This window comes from Leucopleurus acutus (genome assembly GCF_964270905.1).
Source record: "Leucopleurus acutus genome assembly, chromosome: 19".
Taxonomy (NCBI): Eukaryota; Metazoa; Chordata; class Mammalia; order Artiodactyla; family Delphinidae; genus Leucopleurus; species Leucopleurus acutus.
In genome coordinates this window covers 26,767,786-26,781,901 of record NC_139161.1, presented here as the reverse complement: position 1 = coordinate 26,781,901, position 14,116 = coordinate 26,767,786, and positions in this window count along the sequence as shown.

Below are 14,116 nucleotides of genomic sequence, written 5' to 3'. Positions count from 1 at the left end.
AGTCCTCCCACCATAGCGGGTTTCGAGCTATCCACGTGGTGTCCCTGAACACGGACTTGGAAAGAGGTGTGTGTGATTGGCTCTTGTGAGGTAGGAGCTGACTCCAATGCGTGCACATTTCTTGGTCTGAGAAAACTATCAGATGAAATAGAACTAACCCCACCCCCACCAGGCTTAACGTGTGTCCTCTCCCTCCCCAGCCCTAAGTGTGGACAGGAGACCACGAAGACCGATGGCAGGTAGACAGGAGGTGCTGTGCTGGTGCCTCTGCATACGGTTGGCCTTCGGTGCTGTACGTGTATGTGTCCCCTCCTTGGGGATGGGTGATCAGTGACATGGTCGCCTCTGCTCAGTGAGCTCTCCAGGACGTGGGCACTAGGCTTGGAGCCGGGGCCTGGGGAGCTATCGATGGCCAGACGTGTCTAGTTCACTCTTTTCACCTGAAAAGCCCGATTTCTCCTAAGATTCAGGTCACCGTGTGGGAGCAGCCCAAGCAACAATGCAGCCCAGCACCAGGACCTGCCCAGCTGTGGGCTGTTTGGTGCCCGCCTCCCGGGCCCCCGGGTCTGGGCTGGCACTACCTCTCTCCTGAAAAGTCATGGACAGCAGAGAGCCTGGGCAGAGTCCAAAGCTCTGGGTTCTGGTCTTCCCATTGTTGCTGTTTCATGAGTAACCCTGGAGGCCCATCTGTGACATTTACGCGCTTGTGTGGGGTACTTGTGCGTTCACAAAGCACTGGGATGCAACGTGTCTCTATCCTCACAACAGTCTTGCAGGACAGGTGCTCTCATACCTTTTTCTTTTCAGTTAGATGAGGAAGCACGCGGCTCTGTGGCATTAAGAGAATTTCTCAAAGTCAACCAATGAGGCGGGCAGAGCTGCTGGCTGCAGGGCTCAGGGCCCGCTCCACCCTGGCTTCCACTGTCTGCCGGGCCCCGTCACTCTGCTGTGCCCGGTCGACCCACCTGTGAGAAGGATGGACTCAATGCCCTTTAAAGCCCGGTCCGGTGCTAACATCCTGGGCTTTGCAAAAGGCCGGGGTCGCGGGGGTGGAGGGGTGGGAAATGCCAGGGGCTCTTTGCTCTTGCAAAGTTCTGTAGAGTGGACCAGTTAGATGTGAGGGGGTGGATACAGGTGCGTGGGTGGGCGTACGTGGGTGATCAGGGGTATTGAGGGTACGTGGGTGTGGACATGTCTGCGTGTGTGAGGTGTGTATGTGAGCGTGTGCAGGCACACGGGGGTCCTGCTCGGGGTTGGCTGTCGTGAGCCTGGGGATAGCTGTGAGTGCGTACAAGAGTGGTTGTGTCCGGGGGCTGAGTGTTTCGTGCGCAGGTGTGCTGCTGGGTGTCCCGAGCCCGTGGACATGTTGCACAAGTGTGCTGCAGAGTGAGTGCGGATGTGTGAGTAAGTGTACCCGTGAGTGTGCATTCACATTGGGCGTTTGGTAGGCGAGCGTATGTCGGTGGAGAGAAGCATAGCAGGACAGGTTGGTGTCCGTCTTTCCACCTCTCCGTGACTCCCATGCTGTGCTCCCTGCAGCTCACTCCCCAAAGGGCTCGTGGGGGGTTTTGGAGCTGAGCCAGACCCTGACTTCCCCCTGACCCTGAGGGCCAGGACCCCCTCCCGGCCCAGCATGGGGGATCAGAGCCCCTGTCCGGTGGGCTAGTGCCCACAACAGTGCTGGATTAGCGGCTGAGTGATACAATGGGCACATATGGTCCCGAGTGCCGGGTGCAGCCCAGGCCCCCTTACTCAGCGCCACTAGGATTAGACCTAATGAAGTGGAAGGAGTTAACAGGCCCAGGAGGCCTGCTCAGACCCTGCGCTGTGGCTGCCTTTCACCACAGAGGTGTAATCCGCTTTGAAATCAAAGGTGGTACAAAGTATGAATTTAAATTCGGTATTTACAGCTCCGGTGAGATGAAGTATTCTGGAAAGGTCTCTTCTTCTTTAAGGGGTCCAGGGGTGGGGAGAGAGGAGGAGAGAGAAGCCATATGCTCTCAGAGGAGGCCCAGGTTGGCCTAGTCCTGGCCAACGTGCCCCCAGGCCTTGGGCCAGAGGAAGGGGCAGCGGGGGGCCTTGGGGGCAGCTGGAAAGGAGAAGGAGGGGCAGTACAATCGTTCTCCCACCCTCAATTCAGAGGGTCTGCCCAGTGCAGGGCTCCCCTGATCCCAGAGAGTCCTCAGAAGAGCTAGAGCAGAATTCTCGCCAAAGAAGGTCTTGGCCCCATTTCTTTTCCTGTTGGATTAAAAACCTTCTTTCAATTATGGTAAAATATATACAACATAAAATTTGCCATTTTAACCATTTTCTAAGTGCACAGTTCAGTGGCATTAGTTATATTCACAGTGTTGTGCAACCATCACCACTATTTCCAAAGCTTTTTCATTGTCCCAAACAGAAACTCTCTACCCACGAAGCAGTGACCTCCTGTCTCCCACTCCCTGCAGCCCCTGGTAACCTCTAATCTACTTTCTCTCTCTATGACTTTGCCCATTCTAGAGATTTCATATAAGTGGAATCATACAATACAATACGTACATACAATAGTTATCCTTTTGTGTCTGGTTTCTTTCACTTACCCTAACATCTTCAAGGTTCATCCATGTCGTAGGATGTAGCATAATTTCATTCCTTTTTGTGGCTGAATAATAGTCCATCGTATGTCCACAACAAATTTTATTTATCCACTTATCTCTTTTTTTAAAATTAATTTATTTTTTGGCTCCGTTGGGTCTTCGTATCTGCGTGCAGGCTTTCTCTAGCTGTGGCGAGCAGGGGCTAATCTTCGTTGCAGTGCGCGGGCTTCTTGTTACGGTGGCTTCTCTTTGCTGTGGAGCACGGGCTTCAGTAGTTGTGGCCCGCAGGCTCTAGAGCGCAGGCTCAGTAGTTGTGGCGCATGGGCTTAGTTGCTCTGCGGCATGTGGGATCCTCCCAGATCAAGGATCAAACCCGTGTCCCCTGCATTGGCAGGCGGATTCTTAACCACTACGCCACCAGGGAAGTCCTATCCATTTATCTGTTGATGGACACACATTATTTCCACCTTTTTGGCTGTTGTGAACAGTGCTGCTATGAACACTAGCATATTAGTATCTGTTTGCGGCCCTGTTTTCAGTTCTTTTTTGGATATACACCAAGGCGTGGAATTGCTGGGTCATATGGTAATATTATATTTAATGTTTGAGGACCCTCCAAACGGTTTTCCATAGCAGCTACACCATTTTACACTCCCGCCAGCAATGCACGAGTGTTCTAATTTCTCCACATCTTACCACCATTTATTTCCTGTGTTTGTTTTTTCATTTGTTTGTTTTGTTACAGCCATCTTAGAAGAGTGAAATTGTATCTCCATTTCCCTAATGACTAATGATGTTGAGCATCTTTTCATGTGCTTATTTTCCATTTGCATATCTTCTTTGGAATCTGGTCCCATTTTATAGAGAAGGAAGCTGAGGCTCTAATGTGTGATGTGGCATTCTGGGCCCATTTTTGTTTGGCCCCAGGCTCTCCACCCTCATATCCCCAGCAGCCACAAGGTACTCCTATGTTTCCCAGACACCTCTGGGACTCTGCTGAACTCTGGGCCGGGTAGAGGGGAAAGAAGAGGCATCCACTGTGTGCCAGCTCTGGGCTGGACTCCTTCCCTCTGGCCTGAGTCCCCTTCCCTCATGTCCATCCATGATAACTTCCTGCTTGTTCTTCCAACACAGACAGCACCTCCTCCAGCGAGGACTTGGCATCCTCCTCTGGGCTCCCAGAAAGCTCTGTCCTTGTCACAATACTGAGCTCCTCATGGCAGAAGGTTAAGTTATGGTTTAGGTCCATGTTCAGGGGTTTTCTCTAAGAGCGGAAGCCATGCCTCTCCCATGGGTGCTCAGCTTGGAGCCCTGGAGCCAACGGGGGCTCCATGTGCTTTATTTTCTCCTCCTGCACCTCATCTCAACAAGCACTTGTTTGGGAGAGGGGTAGGGAATGGGAGAACATCCACACTTTCCAAAATTTATTGAGCACTTACTATATGCCAGGCCATGCTGAGCCCTTACATCATTTGTCTCAGCTTTAGGACAACCTCACGAGGTGTAGGTGTTCTTATTACCTCCTTCAGAAAAATTCACCCCCTCACAGGTGGGCACAAGGGGGCCTGCTTCCTGTTGTCCTTGCCTCTTTGATGGCCACCCTTCAGCCCTCCCAAGACTTCCCCTCTCCGGCACAGTCCTTCTGTCTCTTGTATCATTTCATCCCATATCTGTCATGTCCCAGATTTGAATCCACAGGCCTGGTGATGAGAAAATGATGTCTGACCCCTTCCCCAAGTGTAGGCCTTAGTGCATCCTAAACTCATCTGTAAGGATTAGTGAGCCCTCTATCTGCTACGTAGGGTGGGGGTTATTCTCCCTCTGTTACAGATGAGGAAACTGAGGCTCAGAGAAATTAAGCAACTTGTCTGATATCACAAGACAGTGGAGATGGAGGCCAGCCTCAGTTTCAGATCTTTTGCTCAAATCCAGAGCTCTTTTCTCTAATCAGTTTGCCTCTTTAGATCCAAAAGCTTGTCTCATCAACCTCTAACAGATATTTTATTTTATTATTATTTTTTTAAATTATTGTTTATTTTATTTATTTATTTTTGGCTGTGTTGGGTCTTTGTTGCTGCCCGAGGGCTTTCTCTAGTTGCGGCGAGCAGGGGCTACTCTTCGTTGCGGTGCGCAGGCCTCTCATTGCGGTGGCTTCTCTTGTTGCAGGGCACAGGCTCTAGGTGCGCGGGCTTCAGTTGTTGTGGCACACAGGCTCAGTAGTTGTGGCACATGGGCTTAGTTGTTGCTCTGCGGTATGTGGGATCTTCCCGGACCAGGGCTCGAACCCGTGTCCCCTTCATTGGCAGGCGGATTCTTAACCACTGCGCCACCAGGGAAGCCCTAACAGACATTTTAAAACACAACCCCAGCCTTAGGTTGACTTGCCTCCAGCCCTTAATGTTCTCATCCCCAAAACAGGACTCATAAAACCTACCTCTCACAGCTGCTGGTGGAGGTTATAATGAATGAAGAGCAGGCAGCACAGTGCCTGGCACATAGCAGGTTCTCCATCGTTTCTTTCCCTGCACTCTTTGGGCACCTACCGCCCCCCTGTTTCCTTGAGGGTCTGCTGCAGTGGGAAATGAGAATTTCTGGGCTGGGGGGTAGTCGACCGCGTTTGAAGTGACAGTGACAGATGGGTGCGGTGGCTCTCCCAGGCACCCCGCCAGCCCTGCGGTGCGTGTCCGCCAGTCCCCAGACATTTTCTTCCTCCTCCTGGCCACGATGAGGTGTCATTTGCCGCCTGTCCCTTCTCGTCATCGATTTCCAAGTCGTTAATTAACGGGGCTTGTCAGCTGGGAAGATGAATTCTGTCCTCAGCTCTCGGGGCCTTTTGTTTTGGGATTGTAAATGTTATAGATCTCCCATGATGGAAGGCCATGGGGTCAGGGGGCGCCGGGCTGCCCAGTGGAGGTGGCAGGCAGGGAGAGGAGCCTGTGGGCCAGGCTGGGCCCCGCTGGCCTGGGACAGGCCCCCAGGGGCTCCTCACAGCGGCCTCTCTGGCTTGGCTACCTGGGATTGGGGTGGGAGGGATAGGGGAGTTTTTCTGTCACCCAGAATTTCATTCTGGGAGAAACTGCCTTGTGCCAGATTGTGTAGATTCAGTCGTGCCCAGGATGGGGACTGGCTGGAGTGGGATAGAGACCCTACTCAGTCTGATGGGGGAGACGCAGTTCCTAGCCGGGGAGAAAACCCAGTCGGTTGGGGGAGAGATAGCTCTGCCTTGGGGCCCCCAGTCTTATGGAGAAACACAGATCCTACACTGGGGGAGTTAAGGCCTTGAAAAAATTGTTTTCCTGGCAAAAAAACGACTCAGAGCCTCGTTCAGCTGGGTTTGGATCCTGTTTCCGGGTATCTGAGCAAACCACTCCCTGGGCGGGCAGGGCCATGGGAGGTCTGAGGGCGGATCAATGGTTTCACCAACAGCTGAGCTGAATTCCAGGCGGGCAAAACGGATGCCTAAGCACTTGGGCTGATATAAAAATAAAAATGACGCCCTTGGTTTTGATGATCTGAGCCATGGGATGTGTGTTTGTGAACTGGTAACCAACGGCATGGAGAAGCCCCATACGTGTGGGAGACCCGGCTTCTCTTCCGCTGTGGACGGGGTGGGGCGGGGAAGGGAAGGCGCTTCATTTCCTGGGTAGTGGGGACTGCTGTGCCCTGAGCCTCGCCAGGACCGGCTGAATGCAGACGAGAGCTCAGGGTAGGCCCTCGGGAGACCGGTTTGAGCAACAAGATTGCTTCTGTCCTGCTGTGTGATTTGGGGGGATTTTCTTCCTGTCTCTGGACCTCTGTTTCCCACGAGAGGAGGAGAGCAGAGGTGCCCCCCACTCTGATGCTCAGGGTGGTGGGTGCAGCTCAGGCTTCCTAGCCAGACCCTTGGGGTGTGAACCTGGCCGTGATCTCTTGTCTCGGCCAAGCAGCTCCACCCCTTTGAGCTTCATTTCCTACCTGTAAGTTGGGGATAATTGTAGCATATGCTTCTTAGGGTTGTTGTGATAATTAAAATAGCTGTTATGGGGCTTCCCTGGTGGCGCAGTGGTTGAGAATCTGCCTGCCAATGCAGGGGACACAGGTTTGAGCCCTGGTCTGGGAAGATCCCACATGCCGCAGCGCAACTAGGCCCGTGAGCCACAACTACTGAGCCTGCGCGTCTGGAGCCTGTGCTCCACAACAAGAGAGGCCGCGATAGTGAGAGGCCCGCGCACCGCGATGAAGAGTGGCCCCCACTTGCCGCAACTAGAGAAAGCCCTCGCGCAGAAACGAAGACCCAACACAGCCAGAAAAAAAATAGCTGTTATGGGTAAAGTGCTTATGGGTACTCGGCTCAATAAATGTGACTTTATCATTGTCATCTGTGAGGTTGTACCACAAATGGGGGCTGAGCGCTGCCCACGGCCCAGCAGCCAGATTGGCTGCTTTCAGCCCATTAAGCATTTATGGAAACCGCCGTGGCTGTCCCCCACCTCGGTCATTTCTTCACCCACTCTTCCTTCTGCTCCCTGGGGCCCTGATGCAGGGGGACTGCTCCAGTGTCTGCCTGCTGCTGGGCGTGCACAGAGGAGATACACAAACCCGGTCCTTTCAGAAGCCCCCCGGCTCCCGGGGTCCTGCTAGAGCTGCAGGAAACGCAGCCTGGTCCGGGCAGCCCTGCCTGGGTTGGGGGGAGGGGCTGCCATAAGAAGCCCCAGAAGGTGGCTTCAGTGTCTGGGTGACTTTGAGAGTAATGGGCCTCCAAGAGCCTGTGCCCTCAGGCTGAGGTGAGACAGGGCCCTTGGCCTCGGTGGCAGTCCCAGGGGTGAGGGGAACACCTAAGCAGAAGCTGGCCACCCTCGGCCCTCCTCCAGAATCAGGGAGTTGGGGGCGCAGCATAACACGGCTTGTGGGCATGGGGGTCTCTGGGGAAGCCAGCTCAGGGAGTGCTATCCCAGGATATAGACTCCAGGGTGGGAGGCAGTGAGGGTGCTCCTCAGGCTCCCCACCCCACCTGTCCCAGGCCCCCATTACATAGATGGAGCAACTGATGCCCAGAAAGGGTCGCTTAACCAAGGGAACATCGGCGCTATTTGCAGGGCAGGGACTAGAATCCAGACATCTGGTCGCCATCTTGTGCTCTTTCCCCATCACCACCTGGTGGGATGAGGCCCAGGGCAGAAAAGGAGCCCGAGAGCCCCTACCCCATTCCCTCCAGACACCCCAAAACTTCCTTTCTGTGCAGTCTGGGCCCTGGCTTTGAGTGAATAAGTGAATAAACGAAAAATAATGAATGCTGTGGTTTTCTCCTCAACTCTAGTGGGGCCCTGGCTACAGTCCTCCCCATTTCAGATTGACCCCACAATAGTCCCATTGGACAGATGGAAAACTAGAGGTGAGGGAGAGTGGCTGTGAAATGAACCTCTTTGGGAGCTGATGCTTCCTGGCTTCCCAAGGAGCCTGGGGTGGGGTGGAATGCCAGCTGGGAGACAGAAGAGCCATGCCTAGGGGGAGGTGTTGGTGGATGCCTGGGGTCCCTGCTCCAGGCCTGGGGTGAGGACATCCCCTCTGCCAGGGCTGCAGGTACCCACTTCCAGCCTGCAGAGGCAGCTTCTGCTTCTCTCCGTCTGTAAATCACAGGCTAAGGGGCTGGAATCTGGGAGGAGGAGCTGGGCAGGGTGCTGTTGGGGAAATTTACAGCGGTGATTTTCTCCTCCACGTTGGAAGCTGAGGGGGCTGCAGTAACTCTGCTGTGGCTCCTTATAAATATCATGCACGCCTCTAGCCTGACGCTCCATTTACCACACAGGGGCAGGGGCAAGGCTACTGCAGGGAGGCTGGAGGGTAGACTTCAGGCAGAACTTCCCAGGCACCAGGAGGGTCGCAATGGGTGAGTGATGGAGGCAGCAGTGCACAGAGGCTGGGGGATGGGTGGGATGGCCTACGGGGTACCACTCGTCCACTCGACAAATATTTAATGGGTGCCAGTTTGAGCCAGGCTCTGTCTGTGCCAGGTGCTGTTAAGCATGACGGATGTGAGCTGAACCCACTGGAGCTCAGGGGTGAGATGGGCTTTAGTGGGATAAGCCCACAAACACATACCCGTGGGATGGTGAGCCTGCTTGCAGATTCCTTATGGCCTGAGGGAGTCTGAACGCATCACTGTCCTCCAGTGTCTGGGCTGGGTCTGAGGCCTGGGAGTTGCCTTCTCTGCCCACACTGACCTCCAATCAAGGTCTTAGTTACAGCTGCCTTCCCTGTGCTGGCCTGGTGGTGACATCTTCATGCAGCCCCGGGACCATCAAGTTTGCTGGTCTTTCCTCCCGGTCTCTCCCAAACTAGTCCCAGGGACCCCAGCTTTCTGTGGAGTTGGGCCCGGGCTGGGCCGGGCTGGGCTGTGGGGATAGCCCTGCCCATCTCCCTCCCATCCCCACATCTCAAAATGCCCCGAGTTCCAAGACAAGGACTCAGTTAAGAAACTGACACTTCTTGAGCAGTGGAGGTGAGAGTGGAAGGGAAGAGGACCAGGGTCATGTCCAAGGCCCTCAGAGAATAATTTAAGATGCTTAACAAAGATCCCAGAGCCAGAGGCAGCCTGGCGAGGAGGAAAGAGCACCGTAGGGATCAGAAAGCCTGATTCTTGGCTCGGTGACCTTTCTGAATGTAACCTTGGGCAACTCACTGAGCCTCCATTGCTCATCTGTAAAATGGGGTGAACACACCCAACACTGTCATGAGAATTAAATAGGAAAATACTTTGTAAATTGAAAGGGGTACATGTGCAGATTAATAATAACAAACATTATCAAGCACCTATGCTAAGCCAGGCATTAACTTACTCAATCCTCACAGTAACCCGGGGGGCAGACATTATTATAACATTCTATAGGCAAAGCTTCGTTCAGAGAAGTTAAGCCATTTGCCAGTCTCACAACGAGTGCTGGCAGAGCGGGTATTCGGGCTCAGACCTTTGCTTCCAAAGCCTTAAATTTCCACCCAGCGTCTGAGCTGGGTGGAACACAGCTGGCCCCGACCTCACTCCGAGCTGTGCCAGCCACGGAATATAAGAACTAGAACAGTTGTTTCAAAAGTAATCTACCTGGGCTTCCCTGGTGGCGCAGTGATTGAGAGTCCGCCTGCCGATGCAGGGGATGCGGGTTCGTGCCCCGGTCCGGGAAGATCCCACATACCGCGGAGCGGCTGGGCCCGTGAGCCGTGGCCGCTGGGTCTGCGCGTCTGGAGCCTGTGCTCCGCAACAGGAGAGGCACAACAGTGAGAGGCCCGCGTACCGCAAAAAAAAAAAAAAAGTAATCTGCCTACTTTTACTAGGTAATGCACGCCCAGAGTACCAAATTCAAAAGGACAAACGGGGGGGAACAGGGAGTAAATCTTCCACCTACCCCTGCACCCGACCTCCCAGGTCCCCTCCTCGGAGGCAACCATTATTGCTTGTTTTATTGTGTAGCCTTCCAGAGAGAGCTGTAGCTATGCATATTAGGCATATGTATATTTATGTACATATTTGTATATATTTACATAGATAATTTAAATTTTTTATAAAAAGAGTCACCCACTGGATGCACCTTATTTCTAGGAAGCACTTTCTGGGGTCAGAAGTGAGCTCCCCATTACAGGAGATGTTCAGGCAGAAGCTGGGTGATTGATGGGATGTTGCAGACGGAAGCCCACCGTTGGGTAGGGCTGGTCTGTGCTTCTATCGGAATCTTCTCTGTCCCCACATTCTGCAGAGGTGGAAGGGACGTGATCCGTCGTACAGCGAGCCTGTAGAAAAGCTAGAGAAGACCAGGTGGGTGAAAATGACACAGAGGCTGAGCCCATGGGAAGATGCCCAATAGTGCTTGGGTCCAAGATGGGGGCAGGCGGGGGAGGCCCAGGAGATCCCAGGAGAGGGTCCACCGCGTGTGGGTTGATGTACAGCGTGTGTACTTCCTCAGCCCTTGCGTTTGTTTGTAAAGGCTCAGGCAGGAATCTGCCCTCGTGATCCTGAGGCCTCAGGTTTCAGGGCTCAGAGCTGGCCCAAGGGACAGAGTGGGGGCAACTGGCGTCTGACCCCCTAAACCCGGTGTCTCCACTGATCACCAGGCCAGATAAGGGGCAGGTCACCCGCTGACCTTAGGCCTTGGAGCCCTTGGTGGGGAGGGGGGGGTAGTGCTACAGTTAGAGGGTCCTGCTCTCAGGAAACCCCCAAAGAACTTCTTGGCCACTGTTTCCCAGACGTCACTCATCTGCATTCTGCTTTCACACCGCTGGCCACGTCCGAGTTCCTTGGTGTCTTGAAGCTGAAAGTGCACATATTTAAGCACTTGGCTTGATCGATTTTTGCATGTGTTTCCCCCTATCACAATGTGGAGCATCTCCAGCTCCCAGAAGGTTCCCTCCCTCTTGCCCTCTCCCAGTTGGTACTCTACTCTCCAAAAGTAACCATAGAGTGGTTTTGTCTGTTTTTGAACCTCATATAAATGGCCTCATATACCAGGCCCTTTTCTTTGCCTTGCTTGCTTCACTCAGTATCTTTTCTGGGAGCTCCATTTGCCATGTTGGGTGAGGCCATAGGTTGCCCTTTTCACACACTGTATAGTATTTTATTCTATTTATACACCGGAGTTTACTTATCCAATATCCTGTTGGTAGACATTTGAGTTTTTTTCTGGGACTATTAAAAACATACTGCTGTGCACGGTCTTAACATGTCATTTGGTGGATACATGAACACGTTTCTGTTGTGCGTACCTCTGGCTGGGGTGGTGGGGGAAGATACTGGGTCATGGGGTTTCACCCTCTAGTTCTGTTTATATACAGTATTGTTAATGGACCCACATTTGTATAAAATTTGACAGTGTACATACAGAAAAGTACACAACGTATATGGGAATTTCTAGATGAATTTTTCATGAAGGAAGGACACATACACCTGTGTGACCAGCACCCAGAATGAGAAAACATAACCAGAACCCCAGAAATTCCCACAGACCCCCTTGCAGTCTCAACACCCCTGCTCTCCTAACACCAAGGATCAGTTTTGATTTTTAAAACTTTATAAAAATGGAATCACAGGGGATAGACCCTTCGGTATTTGGCTTCTTGCGCTCAACATTATGTCTGTGAGATTTGTTCACATTGCATGTAACAGTAGTTCGCTCTTTTTCATTGCTGTATAGTATTCCATTGTATGAATATCCCACGATTACTTTATCCACTCTTCTATTGGTGGACATTCAGATATTACCAACAGTCCTGCTCTGAAGAGTCTTGGACAGACTGGGGTATACACTTCTCTGTTTCTAGAAGTAGAATTGCCTAATGGACAAACCTCTTAAATACATTCACTGATTTTTAAATTAACAGACTTTATATTTGAGAGAACTTTTAAGTTTTCTGAAAAATTGAGCAGAAAGTACAGAGATTTCCCATATAACCCCACTCCCTCTGCCCACAGTTTCCCCTATTATTAACATCTTGCATTGCTGTGGTACATGTTACAATTAATAAACAAATACTGATATGCTATTATTAACAGAAGTCCACAGTTTATATTAGGGTTCACTCTTTGTGTTGTACAGTTCCATGGGTTCTGACAAATGCATAATTTCATGTGTTTGCCTTTTAAATATCACACAGAATAGTTTCACAGCCTTGAAAATTCTCTGTGCTCTACCTATTTATCCCTCCCTCCCCTCAACCATGGATCTTTTTACTGTCTCTGTAGTTTTGCCTTTTCCAAAATTTCATAGAGGGACTTCCCTGGCAGTCCAGTGGTTAAGATGTTGCCTTCCAATGTAAGGGGTGAGGATTTGATCCCTGGTCAGGGAGCTAAGATCCCACATGCCTCGCAGCCAAAAAACCAAAACAGAAGCAACATTGTAACAAATTCAATAAAGACTAAAAAATGGTCCACATCAAAAAACTCTTTAAAAAAAATGTCATAGAGTTGGAATCATGCAGTATGTAGCCCTTTAGATTGGCTTCTTTCACTTAGTAATATGCATTTAAGTTTGCTCCATGGCTTGATAGTTCATCTCTTTTTAATACTGAATAATATTCTATTGTATGGACGTACCACAGTTTGTTTACCCAGTCACCTTTTGAAAAGCATCTGCTTCCAAGTTTGGGCAATTTTATCAGTAAAGATGCTATAAACATTCATGCACAGTTTTTTGTGTGGACCTAAGTTTCCAGCTCATTTGGGTTAACACCAAGGAGTATGATTGCTAGGTCGTATGGTAAGAATATGTTTAGTTTTGTGAGAAACTTCCAACTGTATTCCAAAGTGACTATACCATTTTTCATTCTCACCAGCAATGAATGAGACTTCCTGTTGCTCCACATTTAGTGTTATTGGTATCTTGGATGTCAGCCTTTCTAATAGGTAGTTAATGGCATTTCATTGTTATTTTAACTTGAAATCCCCTAATAACATATGATGTGGAACATCTTTCACATGCTTATTTGCCATCTGTATACCTTCTCTGGTGAGACGACCGTTCACCTCTTTGGCCCACTTTTGGAGTTGTTTGTTTTCTTACTGCTGAGTTTTAGACATCTGTGTATATCTTGGTTACAAGTCTTTTATCAAATATGTGTTTTGCAAATATTTTCTCCCAATTTGTGGCTTGTCTTTTCATTTTCTTAAAATACATTCATTAAAAAATGAAACTTCATATCACAGCAATAATGGGGAAACCAGAATCGTTTGCCATGAAAGAAGGTAACCATAAAAAAATAAAAGAGAAAATCCCATGTTATTCCATTCTAGCGAGTCCTGTCACCTGCTCCAGAGCTCTGAGCCTGAGGCTTAACCTCTCCTGTTAAAAAGGGAACAAACACGTGGTAGAGAAGTGCAAGCTGTACTAGCACCAAACCAAGACCTTCTCCTGGTCAAAATCAGAAAGTTTGAAAAATAATTGAAGGAGTAACCTTTTTCTCTGTGTACCAGATGTTATTTGATGCTGGCCAAGGTATCTCCTAAATAATCTTTGGGAATCACTGATACAGTCTATCTCTTGGCCCCTGCCTCTGAAGTCCTTTGATCTTTCACCCTGTGTGTGCACACTTCCAGTGAACAGGAAATCCCTCCCTTCCAAGACAACCCATCTCTCCAGAGGCAGCTGTAGTAGGAGGCTCTTTCTTGTATCGAGCTAAAATCTCCCTGTAACTTCCCCCATTGGTCTTCTCTCTCCAGCTCGGGGACCCCAGGATCAAAGCCATTAATTTCTCAGAGCCTCAATTTCTTCATATAAAAATTGGGGGGCATAATACTCACTTACCAGGGAGTTTTAATGATGAAATGAGATACTACATGTAAAGTGCTCAGCCCCAGGCCTGGTGCCCAGGGATGTGGGAAGAAATGAGCCTTTCTGTTGATTCTACTGTGACTTCCTCCATAGGAGGAGGTGGGGAGGGGTTGGTACAGTTTTATCTGAGGAGGCAGGCAGTGAGGGGTGTTTCTTAGTGCTGGAAGTGGACTTGGAGTCCTGAGCCTTAGATATGAACTATGCAGTTTTGTGGATAACTTGCTGTGTAACCTTGGGCAAATGACTTTC